The sequence below is a fragment of the Gambusia affinis genome, linkage group LG04 (genome assembly GCF_019740435.1).
Source record: "Gambusia affinis linkage group LG04, SWU_Gaff_1.0, whole genome shotgun sequence".
Lineage (NCBI taxonomy): Eukaryota > Metazoa > Chordata > Actinopteri > Cyprinodontiformes > Poeciliidae > Gambusia > Gambusia affinis.
This window is the reverse complement of record NC_057871.1, coordinates 18,991,428-19,018,890: the sequence shown is the minus strand read 5'-3', so window position 1 is coordinate 19,018,890 and position 27,463 is coordinate 18,991,428. Positions and strand designations below refer to the sequence as shown.

At 38.8% G+C, this 27,463-nt stretch overlaps 1 long non-coding RNA gene across 1 annotated transcript; it reads right to left on the bottom strand.

The window, feature by feature from the left end:
* LOC122829930 lies at positions 1–27,438 on the bottom strand. The gene is made up of 4 exons (XR_006370457.1): positions 27,101–27,438; positions 5,092–5,255; positions 4,199–4,267; positions 1–102 (listed from the first exon to the last, which is right to left on the bottom strand). It is a non-coding gene; the product is annotated as an uncharacterized LOC122829930 (long non-coding RNA).
* Positions 27,439–27,463: the final 25 nt, after the last annotated feature.

Sequence of the window (27,463 nt, the reverse complement as noted above, 5' to 3'; positions counted from 1 at the left end):
TCCTCCAAATTATTGCGGAGGAATGTTTCATCCAAGGCGATGAAAGACAACAACTGCACACATCTTATCAGCTCCGGGTGATCAGGTCAGATACTCAAATCCCTGCAGGATAAAAGCTGTCCAGAGAAGGAGCATATAAACACTGTGCTTGTTTAAATGATCACTTAAAGCACAATTTTCATGTATTTAAGTTCAAAATTGTTCTTAATTCTTTCTGCCTTCTAGTTACAGAAAAAAAAAATAAAAATCAGTCCCAGTGTTCCTTTAAAAGGATTGGAATATCATAAAACAATTCCATTTATTTTATTAATTTAATTGAAAAAGTGACATTTTACAATCAGAGATTGTATACATTAAAATTTAATTAGGGCTAACTGACGAGGAAAATCTGAGAAAATGTTTTGTTGCAAAAGACCAATAAATACATAGACATGTTTGCAGTCCTGTAAGTTCAAATTTCAACCAAGTTCTTGGATGACTTTATTCTCTCAAGACAAATATACTGCATATGCAGTGACACCTTTAAGAAGGTTTCTCTGAATATGTGTACTTTTACGTTTTTAGTGGAATAGCCTAAAATAAATTTTCAGTTAAATTCTAATTTAGTGACATGCACCTGTAGATCAAGGACTGGTTGTAGCTGAAAAACTGATAAAATGAAAATATTTCAAGCTGATACTAAAAGCTTGAAATATCCAGCTTTCAATTGCTTCGTTGTTGTTGTAACAGACACGGGAGAAGTGGAAAAAAAATCCAGCCCAGAAAAAATGGAGTAACATGGAGAGCCTAGGGAAGAAACAATGCTGTGGTCAATTGCACAATGCAGGGGCTTGCGCTAACCTTGTTGATCCGAGAGTTTGTGTTTGGGATATTCAGACGCTCTTCACAGCCACAAAAGTTCATACTCAGATCCCTTCATCCATCACCCTTAACTTTAGCTCTCTACACAGATTCTCTATCAGATTCAAGTCAAGACTCTGGACCACACCAAAACATTTTTTCCAGACACACACAAAAAAAACATGCTAGTAAAATTAAAAGATTGTTTTGAACCTAAAACTGCTGGTTTGAATATTTTTTAGCTGGATTTTATAATTATTCAACAAATGAGATGACGCATTACTTTCAATGTTGTTCAAATGAGAGGTGGAGGCTGAAAGGATTGGAAACAACTGTAGCATAGGATTAAGTTTTATTGTGCGACACTGACTGAGTTTTACAGACTTGTACTGATGATGAGATGAAAGGAGATTCATTACAAACAACTGCTATCATTGAAAACATCAATACTGTTTATATCATACATTTGTATGATACTCAAAGTAAATACTGAAATGCATTGTACTGTGGTGCAGTGTCCTGATATATGGGAAAAAACTGCATTGTCTAACATTTTTTACAGCCATTCTCTCTATTGGAGGATTTATTGATTCTGTGGAACTATAAATGCAACAAAAAGGCTTTTGTACACAGTCAAACATGAACACAAGGATATCAGATCTTACAGTCTTTTATTCTGTGCTCGGGCTGCACTGATTGCAATAGATTTCAGATGAGGTTCAACACTTTGAAACTGAATCTATGACCTGAGGGTTGAGAAGAAGGAAAAAAGAGAAATAGAGAGTGTGAAGGTGACAAAACTCGTAGTATGCAATGAAAAACAAGTAAACAATATAAAAAGATACAATAAAAAAATCAAAAGGAGACTTTACTTGGTATTATTCCGGGTGTTAGTGTGCACTTTCCATCCACGAGATAATCAGATTCCTAATAAACAGCCTTGACACATTCACAACAGCTCATGTTTTCCTGTGTGCGCAATTCAAGAAAGATGTATTCATAACTTGCCGCTCATAATCCAGTCTGTGACTGATTTAGCTGTCTACTGCCCAGGAGCCAGCCAGGCGCTACGGGATACTCCATCCAACACTCTGCTTTCCCAACTCCAGGACACCGAGACACTGGGATACCCCCGCGGGGCCCGGGCCAAGCCGGCGCAAGGCTGATCACCTTAGTCTAAAGTGACGTGACTGCAAAACGCAGAGACGCACACACTTTGCGTTGTGTGCCTGCCGAGGACTTTCAGAGGCAATGCTGCATTAAGTAAGGATGTGTGCTTTGGCATGTGGTGTAGAGTGTCGTCCCTGAAGGGGCTTGAGAGGTGTGCGTGTGTTTGATCTGCCGTACGTACTTAAGTCTCTGAGGCCGTGTGAGATTGAGTGTTGTATGTTTTGGCATTTTCACTTGAATGTAAAAGAGACAAAAAAAAAAAAAAGAAAAGAGTCCAAGAGAAATTATTCACTGCATAGTAATGCCGCGTTGGAACAGGCTGAAAGACGTCTATAATCACACAAAATACGCAAAAGGGAAATACTCGCTGGCATTAATCCTCAGGCAACGGATTGTCCAGACATTTCCCTCAATGTCTGGACAATAATCATCACTGTGATTTTCACCACCGTCTTTCAAATGTTTCCTGGCCATTGCCTTTGGCTCTTTTTCGTATGACATACAAATACTCCCTTTGTTGCTGGGCTTATGAAAAATAAATCATAGTCTAAAAACATACTGAGTGATTAATACTATCCATGAGTAAAAACTTTAAGGCTAACAAAGTAGAAACATCGCAAAAATAACGTAAAACTCAAGCATCCGGCGCCCTGCAAAAGTAATGATACACATTTGTATCATAAAAATCTCTGTAATGTATTTCACTAGGATTTAAGCACAGAGTCCCTGTGGAAAGGCTTGTCTACAGCAATCAGGGAAGAGGTCGCTTGGCAGGGTCTCCATTCCATCACAGATAAATACAGGGACACACACAGTCATATACAGTATAAGCACAATAGGGAGACTAATTAAACTATCAAGTATTATATTTATATTTACGGTACACAAGAGACTACAGATGAAAGCTAGTCTCCATGGCTAATTCTGCCATACTCTGACTGTGACGGAAACATTCCAGTTTCATGCAGGAAGACCCAAGTCTGGATTTAAACCCGAGATACATATGTTGCAAGGCAACGGTGCTCACAACTGCACGACTATACAGCCCCTTCACAGGTCACCTAATTACATGCACAAATTAGTAATTAGAGTCCATCTGTGTGTGGTTTGATGTCCATATAAATCCGGCTGTTCTGTGTAGGCTTCAGATGCTTGAAAACATTAGGGATCAAAATGCATCACAAAGACCAAGGAGAACAGAGAAATGTTTACAGATAAAATTAACGAATAGTAATAGTAATAGTAAGTAAGCAATATCTCCAATACTAAGCCTCCACTCTTCACTCTGTCACCCGAAAACAGAAACAGAAATAGCATTACCGAGGGGCAAAACTTTTCACAATGATAGAAGCGGCCAAAACACTCGTAGTAACACTGAATGTGCTGTGGAGGTCAACAAATCAGGTGGGAGAAGAGCTTTTAGTTTGCTACTTTAAAAGTTCAGCTTGTGCAAAAAAGTGGCATGACTATAGAATTATTGAAAGAAAACAATAAGAGATATTAGTAATAGTGGACAAATTAAACCTAAAACAAGATCCTCAGTCATTAGGAAATCAAAGTTTAACTTTTTTTGATCCACATGCAAAATACAGTAGAAGGTTTGAATCCAGCAAAGAGGGGTTTTTTTAGAATGGACAGCGAACCTCATCAGAGCTGATATTCAAAGGTATTCTCCAGCTAGTCTCACTGAGCTTGAGCTTTGTTGCAAAGAAGAATGGGGAGCAAAGTGCATCTCTAGAGGAGTAAAGCAGGTAGAAACATGCACAAAACAATTGTAATGCTACCGAACCTGTGATGACGCCGAGGCACAAAGTAGACCACAATTCATAGATATTAATTTGTAAGAAAAAGCTATGACTTGTCACTTTCCTTTCACTGCAAAGTTATGCACTAATGGTGCTTATTACTGAATGTTTTTTTAAGACCTTGGGAGTTAAGTAAAAACCAACAGAAAAACATCCTGAGTCCAGAGGTTATGTTAACTAGAAGGTATTGTTGTTCCCTAGATCTCTCGCCTCTCACCCCGCCGTAATGAATACGAGGGCCCTAATAGACCCTGAGTCTGACCTCCAATAAGTGCTCAACGCTTGGAAACATGAATTGACGCCTTCAAAGCACAGCTACTTCCTGAGTGCTGGCTTTTCGCTGAATGTGTGAAATGTGTGTGCACAAGTGAGAACATACGCACACTCGAAACCAATAAGGCAGAGGTGACGGGCCCCTCAAGTGGTGAGGAGAACCAGGAGACTCCAGGCTCCTGCAAATTTCAAAAAACAATTATTTATAATTGCAGGGAAATATAGGCTGTGTGTGCATAACAAGTAGTTGAAAGGGAAATAGTATAAAAAGTCAGTACATAAACAAAATAAATAAAATTGTGGTTTCTGACCAATATCTAGTGAAGAGTGGTGATAGACATGTTTCTGGAAACATAAAGAAGAAGAAGAAGAAAAAAAAAAAAGATTGTCATCGTGATACATTTTTTAAGATTTTCATGTAAAACCACTGTTGTGCTTAACTTGTGTCATTATTAATTAATCTCAAAAACTCCCATCAAAAGAAGAAAATGTTCCATTGTCCACGCCTCCTATAAATTATGTCAGTAAATGTGCACTTCCGCAGGCTTCCTCACACAGGACACAATCAACTGCAATTAATCTGATCAATGGAATGTTAAACGGCGTACAGGATATGCAGGACTAAGTGCCCTCGAGCCCCATCGAGGATATTCGAGGTGATGGAGAAAAACCATGTCCACATCTCCTTAGGGGGCTAAATCTCTCCCATGTTAGATAAATTAGTCTGGGTTAGTACCTGGACTTCCTATAGTCAACTTGCAACCTTTTGATCTCTAACTACAGCAAAATGGATCCAAGCTGATGAATTTGTGTTCCCCGGTTATGATTGATTATGTGGACGCTTAGGATGGAAAGGCCTGCCAGAGTTTATTTTCTAGGATTTTTTCTTTTTTCCTTGTTTGGTTGCAAAGAGCTTGAGCCTAATTTGAGTATTTAAATAAGCTAAGAAACAACAAAAGGAACATGAGTGAAGCATTATTCTGAAGGACTAGTTTTCATTTACCTGTAGAGCATGAAGTTGTGTTTGTGTCCTGAGAACAGCCCTGAGCTGGACAGTGGGCAGATCCGAACCTTAAACGATGACTCTAATGAATGAGGCAATAATGATCTCGTCTGCAGCGGCTGGTTCCCATACAGACTCTGAGAGACGGACAGCCGAGCTGGAGGCTAAAACACATTGCATAAAACAAAAACACATGGTGAGAAGGTGCTGGCTGTGTGTGTTTTAAGTTCTCACTCTCCTTTTTCCCCTAATTTGAGGTCTTTTTTTCTAAAGGCAGCTAAAAGCTCTATCCCTTTTTATATCAGTGAATGAACTATATCAGATATAAATATACATATATTACCTAAAACTATCTATTTGACAGTTGTAAGGAAGAAAAAACTTTCAACAATTAAGAAAGGGAAGGCACAAAAGCTAAATATGAAATGTTTTAAAAACAAGAAAACTATTCAACTGGAATGGTTGGCATGGACGATGACGTACAATTGAAGTCTATCTATGGACTTCACATAGAAGTAGACACATTTAAATTCAGGAATTTATTACTCCCTTCAGAAACTCCAGCTGGGACAAAGAAGTATACGGACTTCACACAGAAGTCCGACTTTATCTAATGAACCACGTTAGGAAAAAGTGAAAGTAGTTTTCCCATGGAGACCTGGTGAAACTCATAATGCCAGTTGTTTGACTGCCGTCCTTTATTGTGTCCAGCACAACCCAAGTCAGGCCTGTGTGATATGTTGTTCAGCCAGCTTTAAAAACCAGGACCTGTTTTCACGTACACACCTTGCTAAATTTATTACTATAGCTTAGATTGATTGTAGGCCATCCACATTGTTTTATTGGTTTAATGGACGGTGGTTTTATCCAACTATTTCAGTTTTCCAGACATTTACTGTGGTGTTATCAGTGACGGCGAGTCTGCTGTGGCCCGCGTTCGTCTTTGTCATCGAACACAGTGCTATGACATCTCCTCAGTCCCAAGAAGAGAGCAGCTGAAACACTACCCTCAACATTTTATGATGTTCAAAGCAATGCATTATGCTTATAATACAAGAGAACAATTTATTAATAAAATGCTCCTAAAAAGTTTAGGATTGTTTCATGTATCCCAGATTGACTGAAACCTCATCAAATGCTTTTTTGTGCCAAACTATCAACAAGTAAAATCAAAATAGAGAGCAAAGCTAGCATTACATTTCAGCAAACGGCTCCAAATAAAGCCACTGCCAGCGGGCGCTGGACTTTACTCTGTTTAGAAATGCAGCTAAATGTGTCTAGTTAAATCATTGACAAAGCTGTGCTTCTTCCAGGCTACATGCTAATACCCAGTAGCTTGAGTTAGCTTATGCAATCCTGTGCTGTAAATGCATATTGAGGCTCATCTGCAGAAGCTCTGGATGGGACAAATATCTGTTGCTAGAAACGAAAACAGATAGCAGAGGTCGACTGATCTTAACCCTGCTCTGACAGAATAATTTCTATGTTTTATCAAAACAAGATATTAAAAGTTTCTGGAGGTAAAACAATAATAACCTCAAAATAACATCCCCCCAAAAAATAAAAATTGAACTGTCCTATTAATAAAAGCAATAATAAAAGTAATTTTTTATGTAAACTCACTTACATTTAGTGTCATCCATAAATATATACATATACATACATAATTAGGATTTTGCTCTTTGGTGCAGCAGAACCCTTGTATATTTAACTCCTTGAACAAACTCACTAAATAAAGAAAAAATACAATCAAATCCACTTTTAGTGCCAACACCTTTCATCCCTCCATCAAAAGCCCCACCCCCACGGGTGTTACTATGGAGATGACTAAATTCATATCATATGCATGCATGCATTTGTGTGGCTGATGCGCTCAGGGCTGGGCAGCAGGCGGAGGGGATGACTGGGGAGAGCGGGGCGTGACACAGAAACGTATTCTACTTAAAATGCTAATTTTACATATTTAATGCCAGCGAGCAATTTCTGTTGGGAGTTGAGCAGAGATGCAGTGAAGCAAAAGGAGAAGGGGGAGTGCACTTATACACTCAACTGTGCAACAGGAAGGGGGTGGAGGAAAGCACGAATTCCCTACTCTCCACTTAACTCATTTATTCATCTGTTTGTAATCCCCTCCCAGCATCTTTTCTCTCAGCTCAGCTCTCATCCCATCACTCTTCTTGGCTCTCAGCGTCTTGACTGCTTTATATAATTGTTTTGAGTGTGTTAGAAGTAAAATGTCATCAGAACAGCACTCATAATATCTGGAATTTTTGAATTTAAAAAAAGAGTAAAGTTGGAAAAGGGAAGCCTGTGTTTTGCTAAAATTGTTAAAGGGCCAGTTTTATTATGTATTTTCCTGTGCAGAACTCTTGCCATGATTTTTGATGATTAGTTCAATATCTTGTTGTACTCTCAAGGTCTTGTCCTGTTGGGCTCCTTGACCTCAGCTAACATCAGTCGTTTCATGGTTGATCGCAGCTGTTCCAGGATTATTTGTGTTGTTTTTGGGGCTAAAGGTAAAACCAGATTAGCTCGACTTTGGATCTATCAACTCAGCTGGAAGGCAACAGGACTGGTTCTCACAGAGAGAGCACTAGCACACAAATACACACTCTACAAAACACACACCCATGTAGATTTGCATTTTTGTCTCCTCGGAGGTTGATTTCCTGGAGACTTTTTTTGATCCAAATTATAACCCGTTTATGTAACAGTTCTTAAACCGGCACAATTCTAAATCCTAACCAAATCTATGGTTTAATCACGCAGGCGTCTCGAACTCCAGTCCTCGAGGGCCGCAGTCCTGCAGTTTTTAGATGTGCCACAGGTACAAAACACAGGAATGAAATGGCTTAATTACCTCCACCTTGTGTAGATCAGTTCTCCAGAGCCTTAATTAATCTATTCAGGTGTGCTGCAGCAGAGGCACATCTAAAAGTTGCAGGACTGCGGCCCTCGAGGCCTGGAGTTTGAGACCTCTGGTTTAATGGTTTTAATGATGAATGTCAGAAGAACTTTGTCCAGTAAAAAAGGAGTCCTCAATGTGGTTTTATAAATAGATTTAGGTGAATGCAGAACAATTACTAATCTCCAATGTCGCTCAATCAATGTAACAATGGACCTTACCAGAGGGGCCGCTTTTCATTGGCTGATGCACATTCTACGTGGTCACGTGGGTGGCCGTCTCACAAACACACGCTTCTCGTTAGCTAAGTACAGCATAATAGCAGTTCTGATACAACTTCTACAACTTGAAGCCTGTCTGCTGCACAGTCTTACGTTAGCTAAACAGATCAATATGCAATGTGTACTGTATCTGACACACACTAAAGATTTTATTTTAGCAGAAAAGGCTTTGGACTAAACTGTTACTCGTGTTAGCCACTCTAGCACCAAGTACAGCTAGTCAATCAACCATCGCTGTGTTCAGGGAAGCGCTGTTTAATAATCCAGAAATAAATATCAAGCCTGGAAACTTGATATCGTAACGGACTGAATGTTTTGTTTTTAACGTAATCTTTGCTCGTCTTGCGGGGGCGCAGGCGGTTGCCACGGTAACAGGTGTGCTTAAACCACAAAGAGAGAGAGAGTAAAAAGGTACGAGTGGTTTTGAGTTGATCACCTGTTCTGGTTATTTTACTTTTGTTTACCTTTGCTGTGGCGCATTACAGCCGCTGTAGTTTCTAAAGGTTGGACTAATTACGTCGTTCGTTTGTGACGGTCGCATCGTCATTCATAACAAACGTCAAATAGAAAAAATATATTTCATAAACTTTTAACAAACAAATGGCGTCTTTACCTTAACAGAGCTCTTTGGTTCCTCTTAACAGTCTGTAGCTTCTCATATTGAGGTCATCAAACCAAATTTCAGATCTACCATAACTGACCGACTGACACCTGCTGGCCTCAGGTTTGCAACCAGCTTGTGACTGAAAAACCAGTAACCTCCTCCCAGATGATGACATGAACTTGTTATTTCCTCTGTCTATTGTAGTAGCTGATATATTGTGAAAATCCGGTAGAAAAGATGCACTAAAGGAGTCATGTTTACATAGAAACAATGCTCTACGAGGCTTTGCTTGTGAGACTTGCGGTCACGTGGGTCGGTTGTGGGCGGAGCTTGGTAAGGTCCATTACCATCCATCCATCCATTTTCTGTTCACCCTTGTTTTGCAAAACAGCAGTTTTGTAGTTTTCTGGAAGTTTGTTTCAGATTTGCGGTGCGTAGAAGCTGCTTTTCCTTGTTTGGTTTTGGGGATGCAAAGCAGACCAGAACCAGAAGACCTGAGTGGTCTGGATGGTTGATACAAGCACAACAAGTCATTTGGTGCTAAGCAGTTTTGTGACTTATAAACTAACAAACACACACACACACATATATATATATATATATATATATATATATATATATATATATATATATATATATATATATATATACACACATACACGTTTTAAGACATTATCTTCTTGGTAAACAAGTTTTTTAAACTACCTGTTATTTTGACATAGAGCTTTAAAGGTCTGTTCTTATTTATTTATTCATTTATTGAAACCAGGACAGGAATCATGAAAAATACCTTTATAAAAGTACACTATGTTGCATATAAAACCTTTAGTCTTAATTGGAGCAGCCTTCTCTATCATACTGGCTCTTTACCCCAGCTGTAGAGCTTAATGGAGTCAGTCAGTCCTGGGTCTCTCTAGCTGATGACGTCCATGGCTGGCTGGAGCCACTGACAATATGTGATCCTGACAGCAAAGCAATCTGCCTCTAAAGTCCCTGGTTTAACCGTCAGCAAATGTGTATTGGTCATTATGTGTGTGCATTTAACCCAGTCAACTGGCTTTTAATTTCCAATCTGTGTTTGCCTGTCAGACAATGTGGAGTTATTTTAACCTCAAAGACCCACGTCTATGAACCTAGGGTTTTATAAATTGGTGGTTAGCCTGAGGTACAGATCTCTCAGCATAGATTGTCACTCCGGGGCTGTGAGTGATGCGGCAAGATAAAAGATGTGCAACATCCGTACCTAGAGATTAGCCTCGTCTTTCTCTATGCATTACTTTATGCTTCAAATTGTGGCACAAATGGACAGAATCATGGTAACCTTCCCCTATATTATGTGCCTTGCTTTCCAGAAGCACTGTCATTTCTGAGTGATGCCCTTATGGTCATTAAGGACTCAAGTGAGCGTGCCATCTTGGCAGTCACAGATGTCTCTCCACTATTTTAGTCTGAGTAAAGACAAATAACATAAGTTAAAACTGACAGGTTAACCTTTTCAATTATCTTGTAGCCGTGAGGAAAAACATGGTACACTGTTGATGCAATGTGGCATGGGGACAATTGAAATATCATTGCACCCATATCCTGGGGCCCACACACACTGCATCTCTATGAGACACAGTATAAAAATGCCCAAACAAAACAGCTGGAGCTCTGTTCCAGTACACGTTTGAAAAGTTCAACTCGCCAGTTTCGCTGTTCTCTCTGTGGCATAGTCTTCAATAAAACCATCAGCCATGAAGAACACACGCACACAGACCACTGCAAATCTCTATGCGTGGCCTGCTAGACAATCCTCCCACAGGCACCAGTCCAGCCCATGAGGTCATCGCCTGCCGAGACCCAGGATTATAACTCCAAAGGAACCCTTGGAAGCATGTAGTTATGCGTTTTGACAGCCCAGCAGCCTGATTAATCCCACTGTTTGCTAACGCTAATGCTAAGCTAATATTAGCTTTGTAGTGAGCCTAAAGGTGTCTTTTTCAATAGCCGGCAGGCTAAGCTTTGGCAGGCTAAGGTACAGCTATTCTCATTTGCCTTGTTGAACTTCTGCATTGTCAATTCAAATGATTTAACTCAGCATGAGAGATTTATCATCATGTAATAAGCTCAATGCCTAATGCTAACAGAGGCTCACTTTTAGTCTAGTGCAAGATTAAAGAAGGTCATATGCAGAGGATTTGGCTTTAACTTCTTTAACAGCTCAAGGGAAAACTGAAAAGGCTGAAACGGAAGAGCACAGCTGTAATGGTATTGCTTACACCCATGAATAAACCTCTTTACCAAACTGAAATGTTCAAGTGGTAATACAGACTCCTGCATAGAATTTTGTCTACTAGTGTCTATATATTGCAACGTTTTTCCACCATCATCTGACCAGAGTCAGTTGGTTGAACTGATTTTACTTCGGGGTCTCAGGATAAAGAGGATTCCATACAAATGTGTGCAAAGCTTTTAAGGCTTAACAATTCTACATTATTGTATGTTGGTTTATGAAGTAAAACCACAATAAGATGTATTGGATGTTTTGGTTCTAATGTTACAAAATGTGTACAAGTTTGTTTCGATGTCCAACCTGTCAGCATTATCTGCGGAAAATCAGATTCTGGTTAAGTAAATTTTGTGGCATTTATATTTATTTAAAAGTAAAAGGAAAAGTACTTAAAATAAAGCTTTGGGAGATTTTCTTAACTTTCCCAGTCTGATATATGCTAATGTGTTAATTCATTTCATGTGTTTATGTTACATTGATCTTTTTTGTACCCTTTTTATATAGCAACCCTGTTATTTTAAGCTTTAAAATTGCTTAAGTCACGAAAGATAATTAGGAAAGAAATATGAGGGAATTTGTTAAAACTTTCACAAGAGGCTAAATTCTATTAAATCAACATTTCCTTGTAAAAATACAAATCATTTGTTGTGAGGGTTTTTTTTATACATAAACAATTTGTATAAAGCATTCCTGTAAAATTTATCCTATCCTCAGTATGTGTTACCCATTAATGCTTCAACTACTTGGTGGTTTTAACATCAATTAAAAACCCAGCACCACTTGCTGAGCTGTGCTCTGCATTGTCACATCGTGTTGTGTGATCTTCCATGGTGATGAGTAACGACAAAAAGCACCAAAGTGTTTCTCGTCAACACACACAGACACGCGCACACGCCGACACACACAAAAGAGGAACACAAGCTCTTTCGCATTCATGCTCTACATAAACGATGCAGACGTGTCCCTCACATACTGCCATTGCAACAAACATGGTTGTGTACACAGCTTTAAAAACTAAAGCCTCACACATGCCTGGACAGGCAAACAAACTTACAAGATAAGATCTGGCAGAGCAATTAAATGGGAATCCTTAAAAAGATGGTTGAGTTCTCTCACACAACTCTCTCTCTTTTTTATTTCATATTTTGAGCTTCCTTCTGTCTGTGTTAACGCAACTCATTGCAAACAGGCGGCGGCCAACGGCTCTGTTCAGTGGCATCTCATGTCATCCCAGAGCATCCGCCTCCCTCTAATCGGCTTTGACAAAGCAAATACCTCTTGAGAGTTTACGCTGCGTGGTTCAACTTGTCAGTTGACTTCAAATTACAGAGCAAATTGTGCAGGATTAAGGTTGTTTGCCTTAACAGTCATAAATGATGACAAAACCTAAAAGAAATAACTAAAAAAAAAAAACGCTCTAAAGATGATCTGGTACAGACTTTTGATACCCAGCAACAATTTGAGCTTTAAGTGAGCATGTTTCACACACCATAAAGCTGATAATAAAGCTTGTCCCCATCTTGGCTGTTTGTGTGTGTTCAGTGATGCTGACAGTGTGCGTTCACTGGTGCGTTCACATACTCTTGCATGACAGCTAAAGTAGCTCCGTCTAACGGCCCTGATGTTTCTTGCCATTTGCCTTCGGGGATTTTTTTCTCATTCTCTCTCTTCCTTGCTGACTTTTAAAGTGTTCCTCTGCTTTTTTCCTATTCTCCCTGAGGAAACATGACCAACAAAGCCTGGCATAGAGAGCAAGGCCAATGATCTTAGTGTGCATTTAGTGAGCCATCGTGGCCATAGACTTTTGGTCCATTTATGGTATCTAGGTTGTAACTGTGCTGAGGTACAATATTAGATCATTTAATGCCACTGTTTACAGGGACGCTGTTTACGACCTCCACACTAAATAAACAAATAAAACATTCAATAAGAAAGCAGAACATACAAACTGAAAAGCACAGGTTCTTTACCAAGGACAAGTAGGGTAATCCATTCTCCCCTGGAATAAATTGAAATGAACAGCATTGGCCACTACTATAACCTCAGTGATTTTTATTTCATCAGCAAACATTTTTAATCTAATCAACTTGGTCTTTTTCCCCCCTTTTCAAAATAAAATCTAGATTATTTCTTTCAATGAAAAAGCTAAATTTACACATTTCCCCTGGAAAGTTACCTACTTTTGTAACTAAACAGCTGATCTTTGCTGACAGTTTTACAAAAATACAATCTGGCACTAATGTGTATGTTCAAACAAATAGCAATTTAATTACATGCACTGATCAGGCATAACAGTGTGGCCTTTTATGCACCCACCTATGCATTAACTTATGCTTTTCTGGGGTCGGTTTGGGGAAGCAACAGCCTAAGTAGAGATGCCCAGATTTCCCTTGCCCAAGTCACTTGGGCCCACTCTAGGGCGGTCCCAGGCCTGCCAAGAAATATAATCCCCAAAACTTCGTTTGGATCTTCTCCTGGTGATGATGAGACCCCCGAGTCACCTAAACTGACTCGTCTCAAAGGAAGAGGAGCAGTGGCTCTAGTCTGAGCCCCTCATAAATGACCAATCTTCTCACCCCATCACTAAGAGAGAACCCAGAAATCCCCAGGAGGAAGCTTATTTCGGTCGCTTGTATCCACAATCTTTAAAATCAAATCAAATCAAACTTTATTTGTATAGCACATTTCAGCAACAAGGCATTTCAAAGTGCTTTACATCAAATCAAACACAAAAACAAAATGCAACATAGAATCAACAATAAAAACACAACATCAAGTCAGATTCCATCAATAAATTTGCAATTGATTACGTTTCGAATACAACTCTAAACAAGTGGGTTTTTAGTTGAGATTTAAAGGAAGTCAGTGTTTCAGCTGTTTTACAGTTTTCTGGAAGTTTGTTCCAGATTTTTGGTGCATAGATGCTAAATGCCGCTTCTCCTCGTTTGGTTCTGGTTCTGGGGATGCAGAGCAGACCAGAACCAGAAGACCTAAGAGGTCTGGAAGGTTGATACAACAGCAGCAAATCTTTGATGTATTGTGGTGCTAAACCATTCAGTGATTTATAAACTAACAACAGTATTTTAAAGTCTATTCTTTGAGAAACAAGGAGCCAGTGGAGAGACTTTAAAACTGGCGTTATGTGCTCTATCTTCCTGGTTTTAGTGAGAACACGAGCAGCAGCATTCTGGATCAGCTGCAGCTGTTTGATTGATTTGTTGGCCAGACCTGTGAAGACGCCGTTACAATGATCAATATGACTGAAGATAAACGCATGGATGAGTTTCTCTAGATCTGGCTGAGACATTAGTCCTTTAATCCTAGAAATGTTCTTCAGGTGATAGAAGGCCGACTTTGTAACTGTCTTTATGTGGCTCTGAAAGTTCAGGAGTCAAAGCAGTTGGTTATCGTTAGGAACCTATTTAACTGTTTACACACAACTTTTTCAATAACTTTGCTGATGAATGGAAGGTTGGAGATCGGCCTGTAATTCTGCAGTAGTGATTTGTCTAGATTGTTCTTTTTTATCAGTGGTTTGATTACTGCCGTTTTCAAAGCCTGGGGGAAAACACCTGATGAGAGCGATGAATTTACTATTTGGATTATTCACTACCCAGAGTTCATGATCATTGATGAGGATAGGAAAATAGCTCAACTGGTAAATCTCTCTTCACCACAGCAGAACCTCATCCCTGACCCCAAAAAGACTCTCTACCCTTTTCTGGCTCATGACTACGGTCTCATATTTGGATCTTCATCCACTTCACACTCAACTGTGATCTGCTCCCACCAGAGATCATGATCTCATGAAGTTAGGACCTCATCATCTGCAAAAACGTAGAGACCTGATCCGAAGACACCAAAATATATACACTGAGGCTGCTTCTAGAAATTTTGTTGTTAAAGGATATGTACGGAGTCGATGACAAAGGGTAACCTTTGAAATCCAGGTCTTATCAGAAAAGAGCTTAAGTCATATGAAAGTAACTTGTAACTTATTGCCAGCAATATGGATCAAGCTCTGGTCTGGCACTGGACTTACAGTGACCTTACTGTATGGGCTACAGTAAGGACCTGTACCCCGTACTCCTGAAGCTCCCTCAACAACACTACTTGAGCGACACGGTCAAATGTCTTTTTCAAGTCCACATAACACATATAAACTGGTGGGCACACCCCACTGCACCCTCCAGGACCCCGCTGAGGGTGCAGAGCTGGTCCAGTGTTCCACCAGGACGTGGTCATGGTTGGACAAATAAGTCCGATCTGTGGAGGTCCCACTCAAGTTCTGCTGTCATCTTAGTGCAAGACACAACAGCACACTTTCATTCATCTTGCAGAGTCCATGCCTCGATGGGTCAGAGTTGTTATGGCAGCAAAATTGGAACCAGCACAGTTAGGAAGTTCATAATGATATGTATGATTGGCTGAATCCAAATAAGGATGAATTCTGGATAAGGGAACATGTAAACATCAATTTGACAAGGACAATGTTCAAATAGTTACACTTTTGCACAAAAAAGGAGAAGTTTGGTAAAAACTTTTCCTTTGTTGTCAAATGCTAGGTTCCAGTTCTTTTCTAGGCAGAGCACAAATGGACTTACATTTGTTTACCTAATAGCAATATTGCATGCACTATTTCTCAGCATTGCATAAGGAATAGAAGTAAAATGGTCTTGAGCTACAACAGAATGAAGCACAACATCTAATGCCTCAGGGACACAACCACTTAAATCAGCTGCATTTGACTTCACCTCCACCTACCAAAACTAAAAGAATGACGGTTGAAGGGAGGGAAAGATGAAACTGTTACAACTGAACACTGTAAAGATAAGCTAAGAGCACTCCCTCAAAGAACAGATAAGAGAGACAATACCAAGTGGAGTGCTGAGAATAGCCTAAATATTGCATCTACTGACATTTATATTGAATGACATCTCAACTCGAGCATTTGACTTTGTCACCCCGATTTAACATCAGTGAATCAGACATATTTAAAACTATCTCGAGTGAAGCTTTTGACTGTCCAACCATGAGTAAAAGAGAGATGCCGGTAAGGATTCAAAATAAATAATCCCATTTGCTCAGTCAATGACTAAATAAATTTATCTTGTTTTTTTTTTCCCTACAGATGCACCATTTGGCAATTATTTGTTTTCTTCCTCTATTAGTTTTGCTCATTTCTATTTTTAACTGCAATGAGAAGTACCAGAATAATGCAGATTTAATTGGACCCAAATGCAGGCAATAGGAGGCAGCTAGCTCAATGAAAAATGTTTTATTTAATTAAGAAAACCAAGACAAACTTATAAAGATTCAAATGTGTAACGTGCAGAGAGGCAATCATGGGTGGAGTGTAACAGAATGAACCAGTGGAGAGCAAAGGAACCACAGAGGACACAACACCTGCATATGCCTGACAATCAGTCACTTTAAACTGTTTGGCAAGAAACAACAAGCTCCTGTTTTGTATGTGACACCAAACGGATAAGACAGAGCCATCGCAATCAGTCACAAGGACATGACTGTGATACTTACTGTCAATCAGTACCATACTATCAGGTGTGTGGGGGCTGGCCTGGTGGAGAAGAAACATGGCTAGATGCCCAACTAACATCCATCTTGCCAGTATTCATTTGGATTGTGGGAAATTAATGAGTTTCTCACCAAAATCAAGCAATCAATGCGCTCGACTATGAAATGTCAACTGTCCGTGGACAGTGTGAGCGGCGTCTGCATGGTTCACAGAATACACATAGTAAGCCTGAGTACGTGGGAGCAGTTTAAAGTTTCGTCACTGTGCCACATAACTGCTTAAAAATAAAAAAAGAACGGGGTGGAATGACATGAAAGGAGGAAACGACGAAGAAATTGTGGCTAAAAGAGGAAAGGTCCCAACACCAGTTTGACAGTGTTTGATATTGAAAACAAAAAGCTAATCAAAAATTACTGATATAAACTGATATCAAAACCTTATACTGTTACAGGTTTTAGAGCCGTATTGCCGAGCCCTAGTTGTCAGTAATGTTTCAGCCATTCATTCCTGAGTCTACAAACACACTTATTCTAGAGATTCTATGAAGTGTAAAAACTAATTCATTGGGTTTTTCTGTCATCTTTTTTAATAAATTGGTCAAGTTTTTTTCATTGGGCATCGAAAACAATATGTAAAGCATTTTGAAATGCCTTGCTGCTGAAATGTGCTATACAAATAAAATTTGATTGATTGATTGATAGTGTGAACTATTGCATCAGGTAGTCGGATGTGCCCATCTTCTCTATTTAAATCTAATGATTACTGAAGGGCAATCTAATATACATACTTCATAATCTGCACTCTTTTGGTTGAAACCAGTATTTACGTACACTTTGGTGTTTTTATTCAAGTACATTTTTGTTAGAGGAGACTGAGAATCCCTTTTATTTTTGTTTTTGGTTATTTTGTTTATCAGTTCCAGTGTTAAATGTTCTTTTGAAAATAAAGTGTATCTATTTTTGGCAGGAAATCTCATGCATTATTATGTCATTTCCATTAAATCAGTGTACAAAGGTCTTCAAACAATATTATCATCTATCGCAATAGTTTTTGAGACAATTAATCGCTCAGCAAAATTTGCTATTGTGACAGGCCTACACATAAATATGCCTGCATAGATTACATAATTCCACGACTGGACCCACATGGTTAGCCTATTGCAAAACCTAAAAAGCAGAGACAATATGACTAATAAAACTATCATGAACTTTTAGTTTAAAGCCTATTTGAAAGTATCAGGTTCTATACTGGCACACCAGTTTTTCCTGTAAACGCATATCTCTACACGGTGTAGCTATCTGTCTGTGAGAAGCTGCCGACATACGTTGCCTTAGGAAATCAGCATAATCGCACACAAATGGTGCAGAGCTGTGTCAAATTTCACACGTATCGTTGGTGCTTACGGCTACTCCGTCCCAGCCTCTGACCCCTTCGAAACCAGACACTGCCTGTTGTGGTACAACTATATGGCAACAATGGCACTCTAACCAAATCAAAAGCAGATTTTGTCTTTGGAAATCATGAGCAATATAAAAAAAGAGATTATCTCAAATACATGAGCACAACATGGGAAGCTCAGATCCTAATTTGATAGCTAAAAAGCCATTTTTCTTTTTTTTTTTAAATCGGTCCAATGTGTCTTGTAGAATTATTAAATCAATGTGAAAGCAAAAAAAAAAAGTATGCCATCTACAGTATTTGACTAGCTAGGAATAGTATCAGGCAAAGGGAAGAGCTCAGGAACTTTTTCAAAACATCCTAATATCTTTTTACAAGTCTGCGCTTCAGAATGAAGAAGATCACAACAAATAAAAGGAAGGAGAGGAGATAAACAAACTCAGCACTGATGAAACTGGCACTCGTTAAAAGAGCGAAGCTGGCAAATTAGTTTTGGGGTCAGACCACGGCTCTGTTCCATTGTCTACCTCGACACCAGTTCGTCATGCTCCTGTGGGAAAAATCAAATAAAACAATAGCAGCGTAACAGGAAAGATCAGTTGGTGTTTCAGTTAATCCTTGTGATGGCCATTGTAGGAGTCATGGATGGGTAGCCAAGAGGATGTTTAGTAAAGGAAGTGACTCAGAGACTTAAGGAAGAAATTGGCCACATTAGTTTCAAAACTTTGTTGGTATTTGAATTAGCGCTGATGAAGCATATTCCTTTATTTTTGCTTGTCTGTATTTAATCCGCCAACTTAATTCTGACATTTCATGACTCTGTTGTCAACAAGCTGGAAAATCCAAAAGGAAAATGCTGCAGCTGTTTGAAAGATAAAACTACTGAAGGTCTCACTGTTGACATCTTACAGCAAACTACGAATGTCTGTAAAACAAATTTTAATTTCCCTTGAAAGCACGTCTGTATTTGCTCTTTCTAGTGTACTTAAACACGTCTTTCAGTTTCTCATGCACCCTGTAACCTGCCTCCCCTTCATGCACATACACAAAGTCTACTGTTTCTCTGCCTTTACGCACATCCAGGGTGGAGCCTGAGTCAGTAATTGCTGCCACTGTGGTGTGGACAGACAGGTCGACTAGGGATTGGAGATGACGTGCACCCATTATTACTGGACCAAGTGCTGTTTTTGCAATTACAGAGGGGTTTGGCTGAGCGTACTGAAGCAGACTTTGGGATTCTCTGTTCAGGAGCCATTTCAACACCAACTGGCTGAGCAGCTTCTGATGGCCCTAGACAAAACAACACTGGGCTGGGCCTCTAAATGTACCAGAAGATTTGTATTGATGGACATTTGAAAAATAAAAAAGTAATAAAAAAAACAAACAACAATGGAGGTAGGATACAAACACTGGCACGTTCTAGGTTTTCTGAAAGGGCTTTGAAGTCTTCACCATCTGTCACACCAAGTCTAGAAATTTCCTCAAGCTGGAGGCAAAAACTGCTATTTTCTGTTTGACTTTTAAGAAAACTGACTAGTCTAATCTTTTTTAATGCCCCACTCAGACTTGACAATACTGTCTGCCCTGACCAAAAGACCACAGGTGTGAATGCACTTAAGGACAGATTGAGCAGAACTTCACTCAAGTCATTTTCATTAATCATTTGTGGCGCCAATGTCTTCACTGTGAAAGCAAATCACGCCAGTTCACACTGAAAGAATCCCACTGATCTGAATTGTTTTTACACGTTTGTTAAAATTAGATGCTGTTCCTTTAAATACTAAAGATAACTATCCTTTTGTTGTATTGCGAATGATTTCTTTCAAGAATACCAGCGTTTCCACTGACCATACAATTGCGCAAACTGGAATTCCTAAAATAAATTTGCTTAATAGAAACGCATCAATTTTGAAAAACAGTCAAATTTTTTTGTTAAATAATTTTGCCGCTGGGGCGTGCTGTGGTGGTGTAGGGGATAGCGCAACCCACATTTGGAGGCCTTCAGTCCTCGACGCGGCAGCCGCGGGTTCGATTCCCGGACCTGGCCGACGTTTGCCACATGTCTTCCTCCTTCCTGTCAGCCTACATTTGAATAAGGGACACTAGAGCCCACAAAATAATAATAATTTTGCTGCTAGGTTTAGGTGGTTTTTCGGCTGTATAAAAATTTATGTATTTAGCAAAACTGCAATGTAAACAATTTTTTGTATCACAGACATGTGATCAACAACCAGATGTTACTACAGGCAAAAAAGATGAAGTAGACAGCAAGTGGCTGGAGGATGATGGCCTGGCATATTCTTTAATGAGCTATCGCGTGTACAAACTCGTTCACGTGATTTCAATTGCGTTTTTCATTGAATGGAAACACCCCCAATTGCAAAATTGTGTTTTTTCAACATTTCAACAGAATATCAAAAACGTTTTGCCCTCATTTGTAATGGAAACACAGCTACTGTTTTTTCTTTTCTTCACTTACCCCTGGTTCACAGCAGAACCCCTTTTGATGAAGTTCTATTATGAAGTATAATTGCTGCTGAAGAAACAGCCCATGGAAGAAGTCTGTTGATCTGATCTGTTTTTGCGTGGTTTACCATGGGTGCTATAGTCACACTCTTGGGCAACAACACCAGCTTGCTTTTTTATAAATCAACTTACTTGTTGGCAGCTCAGACACAGCAGAGCAGATAGACTTCAAGATCATGATCTCCCTCAGTCATTCCAGAAAACAAGTCAAGTCCCCACTTAAAGTGTTATGTGAAAAGGGACTTAGGTTTTGTGATACTTTGCTTTTCTCATTTTGGTTTTTGTTAAATAATTAGGCTGATAACTTTTCTGATTACATAAATATGTATCATGTTATTAATGTAGACAAGATTTATTCCTGATCTCACCAAAGCGTCACTAGATGTCCTGATGGACCATTTGTTACTTGTTTGACGTCCCCTGTGGGACATGGCAACGTGTCTATTTGCATCCTGAGCAGGTAGCTGAGGTCTAATTGCTCTTGATGGTTTTTAATGTCAGGTGTAAACCCTCAGGTTTAAATCTGTCCATTTATATCCGGACCAGCTAGGATTTGTGTTAATGCCATGTCTGAACAGGCCTAATGTCAAAACAAATAGGGGTGATGAAGAGCTGATGATTCTTAGTGTAATATACTGAAATATGTTGACAACCTTTTTTTTTTAACAAACTTAACATACTTGTCCCTTGTTGAAGACATCAACTTTCTTCAGTCACTTCCCAATTAACAGTAATTATAGACGTCACTGCCTCAGGTCAATAAATAGTCTCACGTCTCTTTTACATGCTATCAAACATCACCCCCAATGCTTTTGCACCTATGCAAAGTACTTGTAATCCAGTTGACCATAGTACTCCATGACCAATGTTATACTCCTTGATTCCCATTATTCTCATTCTTTACAGTGCCTTTTGTATGTATTGGAAAACTATAAAAACATACAAAGACCTAAATCCACTCTTATCTACACTATAATGATAGACTGAGTGAAATATGTACATACTGTCCTTGTGCATATGATCACAAAGCCTGAAGTCTAGGCATGTATTAGTTCTGCCCAGCAGGTCAGTAAGAGAAGGAGGCAGACTAGGAGCCAGCCGACCACTCAGGCATGAGAAGAGTTTGAATGTAGCTGAGCCTATACAATCTTGTGCTCAGGCTAAGGTTGTGGCTGTTGTGCCGGGAGCCAGTGGCTGCAGCGTACCTGCAATCTCGCTGATGATAATGCAACATGGCAGCCCAGAGGGCAGAGCCCATACAACTTTCTCAGCCCTCTTAGAGTAATTGGTGACCCCTGAACCTGCCCTTCGTATAAAAGGAGGGAGGGAGGGCAAAGGAGAGGCAAAAAGAGGAGGGGTGAGACGGGACAAGGAGTTGTCAAACCAGACACTCCAAATGCGGAGACAAGGCTAAACAGCAGAAAGAAGACCAGAGGCAGGAGAAAGGGAAAAAAAAATCAAGAAGACATGAGTCAGGAGGAAAAGGTTAATCTCTTTAACTGAGGATAGTTTGAAAGTTCATAGACAAAGGTCTGCAGTGTAGTTGTGTATTTCAGTTCTATAAAACAAATAGAAAGAACTAATCACATCAAGTCTGTTTATGAAGCTTCCTTTAAAAATGTAAAAGGTTAGAAACATTGGAGAAAACATTTTCTCAGTAATTTTTTAGTACAATTATAAGCATATAGATGGCCAGGTACTGTTTGAGGACACAATGTGTACCCAAATCTAGATAACTAAAATTCTACAAAAGCCATAATAACATCACTGTACACAACTGCTTTGTTTGGCAGAAATTTCAGTAGTTTAGCTAATTACCAGAATGTAGCAGATAAAGAAAATCTATAGAAGAATATCAGAATGACTAGAAAACTGTCTCAAAGATTTGACTGTAGCAAAATTTGGAAGCAAGATCAAATGTGTACAAAAAAGTTCTAGTTTCAGTTTACTTTGCAACAAAACATAAACCCAAACAGAGCAGTTGTGAAAATATATGGAATTGGTAACATTTTGTGTTTTTTTGTTGTTGTTGTTCAAATAGTTGCTGGAATCCAATGCTATTCATTTTATTCATTTCTCTAAAGCTTGTAATTAGACTTCCTGACTGAAAGAAGTTAGTGTTCAGATTGTTGATAATAGCGACTGATATTGACGAAACTATGACTAAACTTGTAATAAATAATATATTTTTGTAGTTTTGACAAAGTGCTATTGTAACTGCTCAACATTTTATGAGTTGTTGTTTTTTTTTATCATACTTTTATTGTTTTACTTTTAGGAAGTGGTAACATTAATTTCTGCCAAAACAAAACAACAATAAAACAATGACCTACAGTTTGAACAGCATTGTTAATCTGCAAAGCAATGACATCACTAATAGATAACAACAACCTGGATACAAATAGTCACACATCTACATATGAAGTTTGTCTTGCTTTGAAAACTACGTATATCACTGTGATTATCCTGTACCTATATACATAAAGCAATTCATTATTCCATCAAAAGGCTCTACTTTGTCTTATGGGGAGTGGACAGCAGTTGGTTTCAAGTGCATTCATCACTCTGGCCTTGTCTATGTGGGTTTTCTATGCAGTATGAGTCCATTTGTCTCCACTGATGGAAAATAATTGCAAAGCAAACAAATCATCTCTGCCACATTGAGCAGGCGTCTACTCCTGGGGCACAGCAGCTAGATAGCTGCAGGAAAGAAAGACAGACTGACACAGAGATGAACGTGAAAAAAGAAACCAACGTAAAGGAGGGGAATAGAAGAGGTTCAGAGCAAAGTGGTGTGGTATTTGCATTATATATGCAGAGTGTTAAAAAGTGATGTGTTAGAGAAACCAATGCAGTCAGATTGAAAGTGACTACAGAGTGTACAGAGAGAAAGGGAGAGTCTGTGGCCTTGGTGGAAGTGTGCCAGATGGAAACTCACTTCAGAAACATAAGGAGGAGACATCTGGGAGCATGTTGCTGTGGAACAGAGATAATTATAGCATGATGCAAAAAAAATAAAAATAAATCACTTTTCAAAGAAAACCTACAAATGCAATATGCATCTTTATCTTTTCCCGGCTCTAATATTGAAAGCAGATTTTGCTGATAATGCAAAAAAACTAAAAAGGAACAGTAAATGAAATGCTGCTTACACACAAACACTAGGGACATTTATTTCTTAAAGCAACCTGAAAGAATAAAAAATGACTGTGTTGGAAACATCAAGTTGCTTAGCTAGGATTTACACAACAGTAATGAATAAAGCCTCAACAGCTTCCCTCATTTTCCATAGCAATCTTTGATATTATAAAACGTGTGTTCACTCTATTGCATGACTGATTGGCACTGGGTCTGCTATACTTCTGCATGTAGCCAGTATGATAAATGACAAGAAATGTTTCTTAGAGTTAAGATTGATAAGATTAACTTGACGCCCTGAAACCTGACAGAACTCAGTTCCACTCCACCTCGTTCAGCCATTTTTGTAGTTTTGAAAGCAGTAATACAATCATCTACCAGCGGAGAAACTTTTATTCTCAAGTTTATCAAAGGTGTCAACAACGGAAGCCTTTCCATCCAACCTTACATGTTGGAGCCAGAGTCTGACCCAGAGTAGGAAAATGAAGTACACCTTCAAATGAATGCATCGCAATGGTGTTTTAACTGTATTTACATCCTCTCCATTCATACCAACTACCTACCCTACAAAGCATAGTTTATCTATAGTGAATAGGCTGGCATGTCAGGCAAATATAAAAATATTAATGCTTCCGCAATATGAATGAAGTAAACAAACCCTTGACATAATTAAGAAGCTAGCTAATGGAAGTGCCAAGAAAGTCACTGAATGCATAGATTATGTCTTTGCCAAAAATTGCAAAAACAAAGAAAATGTATTATTTCCGAAACATGCAGTACAGTTATATCCTCAAAAAGGCAGCTAAAAGCTAGCATTCAGCGCTAACAGAAACAGATGGTAACAAACCAGTGGTTAAGATGTCATTATCAAAACACAAAATTCATGTCTAAAATAGGCTTTGCTGTCATTTTAGCATTAATAGCAGCTTCCAGCTTTGCTGTGTTCCTCATTTCCATAAAGAGAAGGAACTGATACCTTAATCAGACGAAGTATTTCAGAAAATACCTTTTGATACTGGCTGTGGTTGCTAAAGCAGTGGTCGATAAGTGCTCCAAAAACAGACGTCCCCCACCGACTTTTCCCAAGAAATATTACATTTAACCAAACACTTCGAAGAGGCTCTGATGCCAGGGGATAATGTAAGTAATCATGTCTGTTAATGCACGCTATTGCGGAATATTTTGACTTGTTACAACTTCAGCATGACTGAACTTGGACTACAAAAACGCGAGGAAAAAAAGTGGCAGATTCACAAAACTGATTAACCAGAATAGAATATTAAGATATCTACTCAGAAAAGGGAGAGAATAGATTAAAATTTTTGTTTACTAAGATTTTTACTGTTGTGAGATGCGTTCTTCCATGATGGTTTTCCTTCATGGCACAAACAAAAAAAACTGCTTCATAAGCAGTTTCTGGATGTTATATTTATAAGAGAACATGAGTTTAGGTGGAATATAAATTTACTGTGCTGAATAAGATTTGCTTACATAGTTCTCATCTGATGTCATGTCACATTTCCGAACTTTGTAACCGACAGCCATCTTGGCAGGTGTTATAGATTACCTGGTGGCTAAATAAACTGGTTGAAACCTATGCGCACCGCAGATGTTTCTAAATTGTAGGTGGCTGTGTTGATGCCTGTTGAAAAATGCTACTTGTGTGACAAAACCATCCTCAAAACGTTACTATAAATCCCATTTGAAGCAAATATGTTTAATGTTGCACGTGAAAATAATGTTTCAAAACAAGCTTCGACAGAGCAGCGTTCAGTGCACTTCGAAAACACCGCATTGGAGAAAAACCAGATCAATGAGTAACACAACAATCCCATTCACATTCAGGTTCACCCGAATAAATTAATTTAATCTCATGAAATTAACATGAGAGAGCCACAATGTAAACCTAAGTGGTATGTTTCTGCTTTTTGTAACCAGCACTGATGAGAAAAACATTGGAATTGACTCTCAAGTTCCTGTAATGTGATTTGCTTAACACTTCTAGCCTAATGTGTGTTTTTGGATCAGATCCTGCACTGTTTCTGAACTTTCTTTTTTTTTTTTAGCAACACCACCCACAGTATGTGTTGCTAAACAATGAGGTTGGTGTCATCATATTTAATAAAATTTAAATCACGTACCTGATGATGTTGTTTGTGGCATTTGCGTGTCCAAATAGAGAGGGATATCAAGTAATGTTGACGGAAGTCCAATAATCCTACCTGTTAAAGATTCTGATCAAATGGACACCTCGCGCTTCAAGAAGCAAACCAAACCTGGATTAACTGGTGACACTTTCAGAATCTCAGTTTGAGTGAAGATTTTAACCCGTTTCTGATGTAAAAGTATATAAGACAATTATTTTTTCAGCATTGTCTCTTATTGTTGAGTATTAGGGTCGCTTGATGAAAAGAATAAAGATGTTTAATTAAATTACAAGAAAATAATAGCAACAATAAAGAAGAAATTACACTGCCACATAGACCAGTGATAGCCATGTCTTTTGTAAGTGAACTAGGAAATAAACTATAACTTGTTACAAAAACAGTGTTTAAAAAAATTTCACTATTGTTTTTGTGGATATCTAATTGAAATACTATACAAGATGAGGGAGATGTGAAAAACAACATAGACAATCTTTTTAAACATTTTATTTTTAATCCCATGGCTCTTCAACACTTATGTCAGCTTTCAAGGATTAATCTTTGCTTTGAGATCTGTGTATGGCATCTTGAGAGCTATTTCAATCTGCCTTTGACGAGTTTCAACCTATGAAGCAACACATAAATCAGGACAAGTTCTGAGTAATTTACGTGTTTTGGTGATTTTGCAGATTAATGTAAAAGAAAAAAAAAGGCAACATACCATGTTAAAAGTGTTTCTAATTAGTTATTCCCGAGAGGTTAATGGGTGTCTTATGGAATCGGAGAGTATTTTTGCAAGTAATTGTAGTATTTTTAAGCTTATCGCATTATTTACTTCCTGGTTCGATTAAGGGGTCTTAAAAAGCCACGCCCACAGAAACATCTGTCTCTCCCAGATGCCGCCACCAGTTAATTTACCGGTTACCGGTTAATCTATAACACCGGCAGTTGTCATGGATTAGCTGCGACAACAACAAACAACAAGCTTAGAACTAGCTCTGGTCTTCTTTCATATCTTAACAATTTAAGTACATTACTCGATCATAATTTTTGAACATTATGCTCATCTCTGTGTAATGTTAAGACAAATATCTGTGATATTTACTGCAATTACTTCCGAAGACGTCGAACTACCAAAATTAGCATAGCTAATTTAGCTTTCATCTGCGAGCTACAACAGACACCTACGTACTACAGGTACTTACTCTGCCAGTCACCAGAATCTTGTAGGAAAAGTTGTTCGTACGTCCTTTTACAAAGCCGTTTGCATGCGTCCGTGGATTTCAGGCCGCGAAGTTCAGTTCGTGTAGGAGGTCGGAGGCAGCTTGCTTGCTCACATCTTCTGACATGTAACTGTCTCGTAGAGGTCGTTTCCCACAGCAGCGGGTTTGTTGAAATATATTTCTCTTGCCCATTAGTCAATTGTGTTAATATACTTTCTTTTTGTTGGTGTCGAAGTCAGGATTCATCTGTGCTTTGCGCAGCGCTTGTCTACGACAATGGCGTGGATCACTTCCGGTTCAGACTTGTTACACAAGATGATCTTTGGGTAGATATTTTTATAGCAA